Below are 9,795 nucleotides of genomic sequence, written 5' to 3'. Positions count from 1 at the left end.
CATGTTTATGGAGGGACACAAGTCTAAACTGCACGAAGAGTTGGATCGATGCTTTGTGTTAAAGTATGTAATGAATAAGAGGATTAGTCTTTGTATGGGAAGAAAACTGTCTTGAATTGCCAAAAGTAGTGTCTGAGTTTTATCTGGATCAGATCATTAGTCTCACTTTTCTTTCCAATACCTCACTCTAAACCTAGGGAAAGAATAAACTCTGAGCCTTCTACACCAAGATAAGTTTTTTAGATTTTTCTTGGATACTATGAAGTAATTTGTTGTTGTTGTTGCCCTTGAGCTCAGCATAAGAAGTAGTCCCACGAGACATCTGTCCAAGTATTTTCCTTGGAGAAATCTGCAGGGCCATTACCCAAAATTCTGTTCACGCATTTACACAGCTCTGTGCTTTTCCTTGCCTCCTAGAAATAGTGATTGATTTAGAGGGCTAGTTCCATGTTCTGTGTTTAATTAAAGCCTACTCTGTGCTTCTTTTTGCTACACTGTCTTCCATGTCCCAGAACTCTTTACAGAGTGTATAATTGGTGTTGTAATTAATTCCCACTATTCCAGGATCTTGTTTCTTACTTTTATTAGTCATGGTTTTTCACCTTTAGAACAAAGCTTTGCAAATTAATAACCTTTAGTACAGACGTCACATTTCCCTATCAAGGTTTCTTAAGTTTTCTTCCCCTCTCAATTTTCTGCCTACAAACATCTTTGGTATTTCTATAGTCCATGTCCACCACTCTCGTCCAGACACAATGTGGCAATCCTGCTTGTCATTTTATGACCGTAAAAAACACCTTTCCAGATTTTCCTGGGTTTGTCTTCTCTATAACCCACCAAAACATTTGCCTAGATCCCTCATAGCAGTCACAGACTTTCTAGCCCCGTGTTTTTTAAAGGCGTTCTTGCTCTTGAAACTGCACTGCTGTATCTTGCCTTACTGCAATGTGTACCCTTAGCATTTTCCACAGGGACATACTAGTTCTTACCAGCGCCTATTTACCAAAGGAATGTTGTTCACGGAGTGCTGGTTCATAAACATTTCTCATTTTTGCAACGTTGATGTGGGTGTCTTAAGGACTGCTCATTCTTAAGCAAAGATTTGCTGGTTAATAATGTTTTTTAATTAACAAACAGTTTGCAAAGTTTTTGTATCCGTATTGTTAATAGACCATGACAGAATAAATCTGACATCAAGAGAAGTTTTAAAGAGCTCTAAATTTCAATGAAAATTCATAGTATTTTATGTATTAATATATTTAATATGTACTAATCTATGAATGTACCAAATACCAAAAGAAAAATAGTTCACCTTTAAGGATCAAATTTATAACAGGTGTCTAAACCAGTTATCCATGGTATCTTCAGTACAGGTATCCTTTCATGAATAACCTGGCTTCTCATAGGCAGACAGGCATTTTTGTGTGATAGGTGAGCACACATTAAATTTCTGTCTTCACAGAGTTTTCTCTGTCACAAATACACATATATACTCATAAATGCTAGGTGTTACTCCACAGGCATATGTTATTTAGGGTACATAGCCAGATCCAAACCTTACACGCATATTCATCTTCAAAAACACTGGTAGCCCAACAGGACTCTGAGAGTACTCACTCACACAGTGAGGCGTAAATATTAAAGTGAAAAGGCCACTAAAACATGGCTCTATCTAAAATACAGAAGTGGAAGTTTGAAAGTTAGCTGAAGGTTATTTCAAAATTAAAGCCACTAAGAGGTTTTAAAATGCCAATTTTAATGTAAAACCTTTCTGAAAATGGCATTATAGTGGTACTTCATATATTTTTCAGATGACCACACAGGGTATGATTAGTATGGCTGATTCTGTTTATCATCCACTTCTGTCTTTGTGTCTTCTTTAATCTGGCTCATTACTACAGTATGAGAAAATACTTGCAGTTACACCATCTCCTCTGCTTTAACTTCTACTCTAAGCATATAATCTGTTTAATGCAGCAAAAAGGACAAAGAAATAACAATAAGATGTAAATACTGGCAAAATTGAAATGCATCAGGAAGCCTTCCTCTCAAAGTATCCTATCATTTTGAAAAACTAACTATAAAAAAATTACACTGTTATTGTCAATTAAAATTTTTCTCCCTCAATTTACTAAAATGAGACTTTTCTAACTACTATGAGCCCAACTCAAATAATCTGAACAGATTAAACCAACAAAAAAATAGGTTTATTTTGCTAATTTAAATTAAACATTTGAAGTATCAAAAGCTAAAAGAGAACACAGATTTAAATTAGCATGGAGCTATCAGCAATAAATGTATTTTTTTGTAACTCATTGACTTTGAGAACCATGCTTATTAGCTCTAGATGATTTAATCAGTGTTGAAGAATATTATTTGATGTGTATGTTCAATATATTGACAACTTCACACAGAACTGAATTGCTGTAATGTCATTCTTAGAAAGAAATGCTATTTTTCTTAAGTCTGACATAAAGGATCTTCACTGTCAGAATTTTATGATGACTGTTTCTCAAAAATAGCAGCTGAATGTTTGGGTTTTTTGTTTGTTTTTTTGTTTGTTGGTTTGGTTTTTTTTCCTGGGCAAAGTAATCTGAAAGTACCTGGCAACTGTGAAAACGATGTGACTGAGATTCCAGCTTCTCTGGGGTTTTGTTTTTGTAACTACTGTAATTAATATTACATAGCCATTAGGATTAAATGAAAACATGACATTGATGTTATTCTTAATGAAGCAGATTTTCATAAAGGTGACAATGTGTCTTGCTTACAAACCAGTTTGATGACAGACTTTCTTTTTTTTCATGGCAACCAGTGTGGTCCAAATTTTCTATGCTTCTAGGAAGAGCAGCAACATGAGTTTGAGTCATCTGGCTATATATTCAGAACATGAATATATTTACACACACACACACATGCTCCTCTGACTCCGTGCCCACGAGGGCTGATGCTGCTGCCACTGTCCCCCTTGGGCCAGTCCCGCGCTGCTTCCCAGGGAAGACACAGCTGGGGTGGGGGCTGCTTTGGTACTGGGGTCTTGCCCCGTTGTGGAGTTGGAAACAGTTCCAGTTCGAACATAAGCTGAGGAAAACCTGGGTCTAGGATCCTAAAATACTAGTCTTTTGTTGTCCTTACTCAACTTGTGCTCATTATCCCTCCTTCCTCCCAGATGCTGTGTATAAAAACAGGCATTGACTTCAGCATACTTAGGAATGTGATTTTCTGAGTTGATTGTAAATCTAATATGGTTAATAATGTTCCTTAGAAAGCTGAATTATCCAACTAATTATTACATATTTTAAGTGAGATATTGAAGCTGTCAGTCAGCATCCCGTGATGCTGTTATTTACTAACTTACACTGCTTTTGCACTCCTCAGCTTGGCTTAAAATGGTGATTGTTTTATTTTTGTTTTGTTTTAACTGAACAGCTTCTACTAATCTATTTCTCTTTAGAAGTACAAATGCAAATCCCTCCTTTCTGATTTGGCTGGCAGTTTCAGAACTGTCTGTACATACACAGCAAACGTTTTGCCTTTTCAATATCAACCGCCTACCTCCTGAGCATCTGATTAAACCTTCTCATCTATGGCATTCAAAAAATACCTATTGCAATAGCATAATTAAATTTGCCGATTAAATATAATTTGATTTCATTTGGAGGGAATTACTCTTCATGGTGTGGGTGGATCTCAAGGAGCATTTAGAAAAATTGAGCCAGCTACTTAACAAGCTAGTAGCAGATTTAGTGGTGGTAACCCTCTGTTGAGAGTGCTGTCACAATGCTAAAGGACAGACACATGGTTTGGCTGCTAGGTTTAAACCAAGAAGAAAATTTAAGTATGAAATTATTGAAGATAAATATTTCAGCTTACCGAGAGCAGAAAGTCTTGCTGGATGATAAGGCTGGGAGAACTGCTGTGATCAGCACACTTGTATACTAGTCACATCTGACTTGGTTTATGTCAATAGGATTATAGAGCAGTTGATACACATGAATGCTATTACCTTCAGTAATAAGACACTGAATTACTAGTGAAACACTTAATCCCCTTCCACAGAATTTAATGCTGTGATTATAGTGCAAGAGAAAATATGGATGAGTCTAAAATTCCTTGAAAACAGTCACTTAACTATTTACTTTCCTTAAAGGCAAAGAAGAAAACATCTACTTGACTTTCAATTGATTTCTGAAATCTGGAACACCTGTCAAAGGAGAGAAACAACTATTTTTTTCCTCTATTATGGGCATGACACTAAGTAGTGTCTTAATATAGGAAGTTAATATAGCAGCTAAATATAGGGACACCTTTTTTCACTTTAAATTAATTTATTTTCAATTTTTTTTTTTTCTGTCAAAACCTGACACAACTTCTGTTAAAGCTGGCTTTAATCTGTTTAGTTTGATCTACTCGAAGGGCAATGGTGATTACCCTCTTGATTAGCTGTCAATAGCGAAGAATACAAACACATTGTAAAAACTATAGCAAAACATGGCATTGGACTAGATGATCTTTTGAGGTCCCTTCCAATCCCAAACATACTGTGATACTGTGATATTATAACAGTCACAGCCGCCAAAGAGATTCTTACCACTTGAGAAATACAGATTGATCTGAAAACAGTTGCAACATTATTTTAAAATGAGATGCACAGTAACAAGATTGAAAACCTGCTGATGACATGAATATGGATATAATCCATGTAATTGATTTCTAGCAATATTTGCAGCATGCCTAACCACTGCATAGCCAGCTCGCTTGGTTTTCTTCAGACTAGCTTCATCATAGTAATATTGTCTTTACCACAGTGACTAATGATTTTTTCCAACGTATGTTAAGGTTGGTCTTTCTGCTGCCCTTCTCTTTAATCTAATTGAGTCTCTAGTGAGATACTAATGGTTCCTTCCCTTCTCATGCTAAGAATTATTCCTAGTCCTTATATAATACATATGCAGGTAGACACAGCTCCAAGCAGTTGCACTACTGTGACGGTGTCATGTGAAGAGAACTTATCTTACACCAGCAAATACAAAAATCCCTTTAGTCCCTGCACTTCCCCAGTAATTCACACCTGCCTCCCACACAGGTAATTTAATCTGTGGAGGCTTCAGGACTCTGTTTATCATCTCTCACTCTTCTCATTTACTAAATAGTTAATGTTATCTCCACTTCCTTCTGTCTGAGTCCCACCACCTATTTAATCCATTTAATTTCTTCTATTATATTTTTTTTTCTTCTGCTAAATCCTCAGCTTCCAGGTCCTATGTGCTGCCTCTTGATGGGTCTATGTACACCCAGCACAAAGTTAGTGGAGTGTTCCTGCTAAGACTCAGCAGACATAGCAAAAACAAATTATCTTTAACTCTTTGTCTGCTTCTCATGACTATACAAAAAAATTGACTTTGTGCTTTTTTTCCAGTCTTCCTGCAGGTTCAGGATCACAGGAATTCACCTATAAGGAGGTAACAGGTCAGACTAGTAATGTTTAACTTAATATGCTATTTTCAACACAGACCAGTATTAATTTTTTTTCAGAGGAACTGTATCATTTTTTTTTTTCTCCTTTAACCTCAACTCCAATTGTATTACATTATTTTAGACTTATTTTGTTAATGAGACTTGCTTTTCAGAGAAAGCTATAATAAAAAATATTAGCCTAGCTCTACATCTAAATATCTTTAATCCTTTTGGGCAGTGTATTCCATAGTCATAAAACATTGTCATAAACCATCTGCTGCATAAGATCTTAATCTGGAACACTTCCAGATCTTCATCTATCTCACAGGTTTAAATTCCATTGTCTGCTTCATAAGTGTTTACAGGATTGTACGAAGATGAGACACGCATGGAGACAACCTGTACACAAGCCCTTCGAGCTTTAACAATGTGGCCTGGATTTTTACTTCAGTTTGGATTTCTACAGAGTGCTAATGCAATGCAGAAGAAGGAGGATATTTGGTAATGCAAGCTGAACAGTAGGAGATGGTTAATAATGAACAGTAAGATGTTCAGTAATGTACCACCCCACCGAATGCTGCTGATGAGCTGCTTCAAGGCCATCATCACGTTTGTTTGCACTAGACTGGTCCAAAACAAATGACATCGAAATCCACCCTACTTTGGAAAAGTCTGTGCCTGTCAATTCAGGGGAACTTTTTGTCAATTACTGTGAAATAAAGTATTTGTGGAAGCTGTTGCTGTTACCAGTATTACTGGTACTATTTAGGTGGCAGTGGCTTACTGCACACTTCACAGGCACAGAAAATATTATGTTTCTCGGACTGTTGCTTCCATGGAAGAAAGCTGTCTGCATTTTCTGCTGCCTACTGCAGTGTTTACTGTAGTTTTATACGCATTCTCACTGATGCCATCTATGCACCTGCAGGCATTGCCTGTTGGAGAACAGTGGGTTTTGTGATTTTCTACAAATAATACCATTTAACATCCAAAGTTAGTATCTACCCTGAATCAACCTTTTAACTTAAGCTTTATGTACTTTCTGAATCTCTCCTAAGTAACCTTCACCTGGTAAGTTAATAAGTAAAACATCTGACTTCTGTGTTTAGTAGGTGCAGAAAATCTTATTTTACAATTACAATGGGCCAAACTAAATTTTAGTCCATAAACAACTAATTTTGTCCTACTGGAAAACAGCAAGAGGAAAAGTTAATTTCTTTGATATGAATCTTCTCTTTCAGTATGTATATAAAGTCCTGAATGATTTTACAGTTTTGCATGAGGAAACATTACCTGATTCTTCCCTTTTTATCCCCTTTTTAAAAGGAATTACTTTGGATTTTTAAAATCCATTCGAATAAAGACTCTGGAAGATAGAGTGAGTTTCTTATTTAGAGGAAGTGAATCAAGGACATTAATGATCAAACTAATTCACTTCCACACAAAATTCCAATGCTTTTGTTCAATCAACATTAATTTGTCTTTCCCATTTTATTTTCAAAGTCTAATAGGACATCTCCAGGAATGTATTTTAGCTTCCTCTTCTGGATCCATAACAGCTGTAATTAATCTAAATAAACTTATCCAAAACATGCTCTAAAAATCAATCATGTCACGAGGTATTTTTTCCGTGTTTAGAAATGTGTCAGAAAAGCACTAATCAAGTGATTGCGTAGATGCAGCAAAACAGATAAAAAAATAAATGTCTCTTGTAACATTATCCCTGTTGATTACAATTTGCTATTCATAATTTCATTTTCTGAGTGTCTATAACACTGTAGTGGCTTCAGACTGTAAAAAATATAATTTATAGTACAGATTTTTTTAGAACTAGGCTGACTACTTCTATTTATTAACTTTGTAAAACACAATACTACAGGCAACGTGTATGACTTTTTAAATAGACCTCAATGCAGCTATGAAAGATGCCAGAATAGAGTTTTACCTTCTTTGCTGCCTCACCCTGAGCAGGGCACAGGCCAGGGCTGCCCCATGACCCTGTGAGCAATATTGCCATCAAGAGCCACCAGGCAGCTTGGACCTACTCCTGGCTGCTCCCATGGTTTCACTCAAATGTTGCATGTACTTTGTGTTCCTTGAGTCCCCTAAATCAGGAGGATCTAGTATTTGCTATTTTAAGCACGCCTTATGTTAAGGAATAAAGACGAGCACGATTGCATTCCGTATTCTTTTCCAAAGTGCTGATAACTCTGGCTGCTTAGCTTATAGATAAAGCCAAATTTGCATTTGATAGCTGTAGTAGTCTGGCAGCTAATGCAATGAATGGTAGAACGCCTACCTAGCTTTGGAGGGAGCAGGCTGCTCCCCAGTCAGGTGGAGTTTGTTTAAAAGGACAGGCAAAATTAAATCCTGCAATTTTATCGCTTCTAAAAAGATGACTTACAGAGCGCCCACAAATTCAAAGGAACAGCAGAAGTGCAACAGCAAGTACTTACTGACCTGAGGGATTCTGTCAAATGGGCAGCTTGCCTGCAGAAGGCTTGCAAAATAGTGTTTAAAATGCATATATTCATAAGTAACAAGAAATGGTCTTGAGACATGGTAAACTGCATGGTGAGAAAATGAGTTACATTGACTCTATGGTATATCAGCATGATTTCTCACACAAAAGCTTATGAGCTATTATAAGCTTTGGACACAGGTTTGTAAGAGCACAAACGGCAAAAAGTATTTTGATTATTTATTACTTCTGGTTTAGTCTGGAGAGTTTACACTGATTCAATGACACATCAGTCAAACTTAGCCAGTTACAGCAAGTTTACGGCTACATGTGTTACTGAAGTGGTACATAAGATTTTGGCAAATCTTGCTTTAGCTTGTAGTTTGACCAGGCATAAGAAAGTAGATAGGAAAGATTTACTATTTCTATTGTACTGATAGGGAAATAGAAGCAGGTAAGGTGACACAAGTTGCTCAAGATCACAGAGCAGGTCAGGGCAAGCAGCGCTTATGACACAAACTTGTGGGAATAGTGAGAATGCACAAGGAATATATAGTATGCACTTAAGCTATTTATACATAAAATTTCCCAAATCTTATGGTTTCTTCGTTTTGCACATCAATCAAATAACATGTTAGATTTCATTAAATCTTGTGTCAGCATAAAGTCTTCTGTCATTGTAGTAATTCTGGTTATTCATACAAGTATTATATTCTTGGGCAACTGGTTATCTTCTTCATACTCAACCTGAGAATGACACTGAACATATTTCTGGTCCAACTCACATAAAAGGTGACTTTTTTGATTTAGTTTTCTCTTATGGCTTACTGCTGCAAATTTTTTCTTTCCACTAGATAGACATTTTCATGCCATCATTTAATGACATTTAAATTCTTCCTAGTTCCTCATATGTTTTCATACAACAGAACTAGTTATCAACTGCTGCACCTGTTTTCCAGAATATTATACTTTATTATTATTGACTGGCCTTGTGTGTTGTCAACTGTTATTAAATGGAATGGTAATGTTATACAGTAATTCATGTTGCACAAATACTGGGTAACAAGTTCCTTCAGCTTCCTCCTACCAGAGAGTATATTCATGTTCCTGTGTACACAGCAATATTCAAGGTTAGAATGACCCACACCAGACAGACTATAGCACTCCAAGGCACTATATCAACATGCTTTTCTTAGATGTGAAAAGCTCTAATTTTGGAGTCGTTTTGTTTAGCTGTCTAACAATTGCAATGCACTTTCCAGACATTCAGCTAAACCCATGCCCAATAAGTATCAGAGGTTGATTATCAATTATTAAATAGAAGATTCATCTCTTCCTAGTTTTATACAGATATATATTTGGAGATATATATATATATATATATATATATATGCATATGATGCTGCAGCAAATCTTGAAAGACAATGCCTGGCATTTTGCCCAAAAGGCATAAAAGTGTCTCACAGCCCATTTGCTAAATTTAGTGCACAGTCCAAGGGCTGAAATTGGGAGGCTGGTGCTCTCATGTCAAAAGAGGAAGAAAAAGGCTACTCCAGAAGCAATTCAGAGCATTTAAACCAAGCTCCTACTTTGAATAGCCATCTGGAGAAGCATTTTTATTGACAGCGTAGCGGTGATGAGCAATTGTAGTACTAGGGTGACAGTATGCCATGGTAGTAGACATAATCACAGTTATAACTGGTCAATTGATACAAAAGATACTCAAGCTACCAGGCACCCATATCCTTATGGTATCTGCAATGCTGCTGCTGTTTTGCTCTGGTTTTGGTAGCTCAGCTGGGCTATACTTTGATGTATTAATTCTTGCTGATGCTTCTGTCCAGGTAGGGCCGCCTGTCCTGTCTCTTTGCTCCTGT

The sequence above is a fragment of the Nesoenas mayeri genome (assembly GCF_963082525.1).
Source record: "Nesoenas mayeri genome assembly, chromosome: 4".
NCBI classification, from domain to species: Eukaryota; Metazoa; Chordata; class Aves; order Columbiformes; family Columbidae; genus Nesoenas; species Nesoenas mayeri.
Note: the sequence above shows the minus strand (reverse complement) of the source record.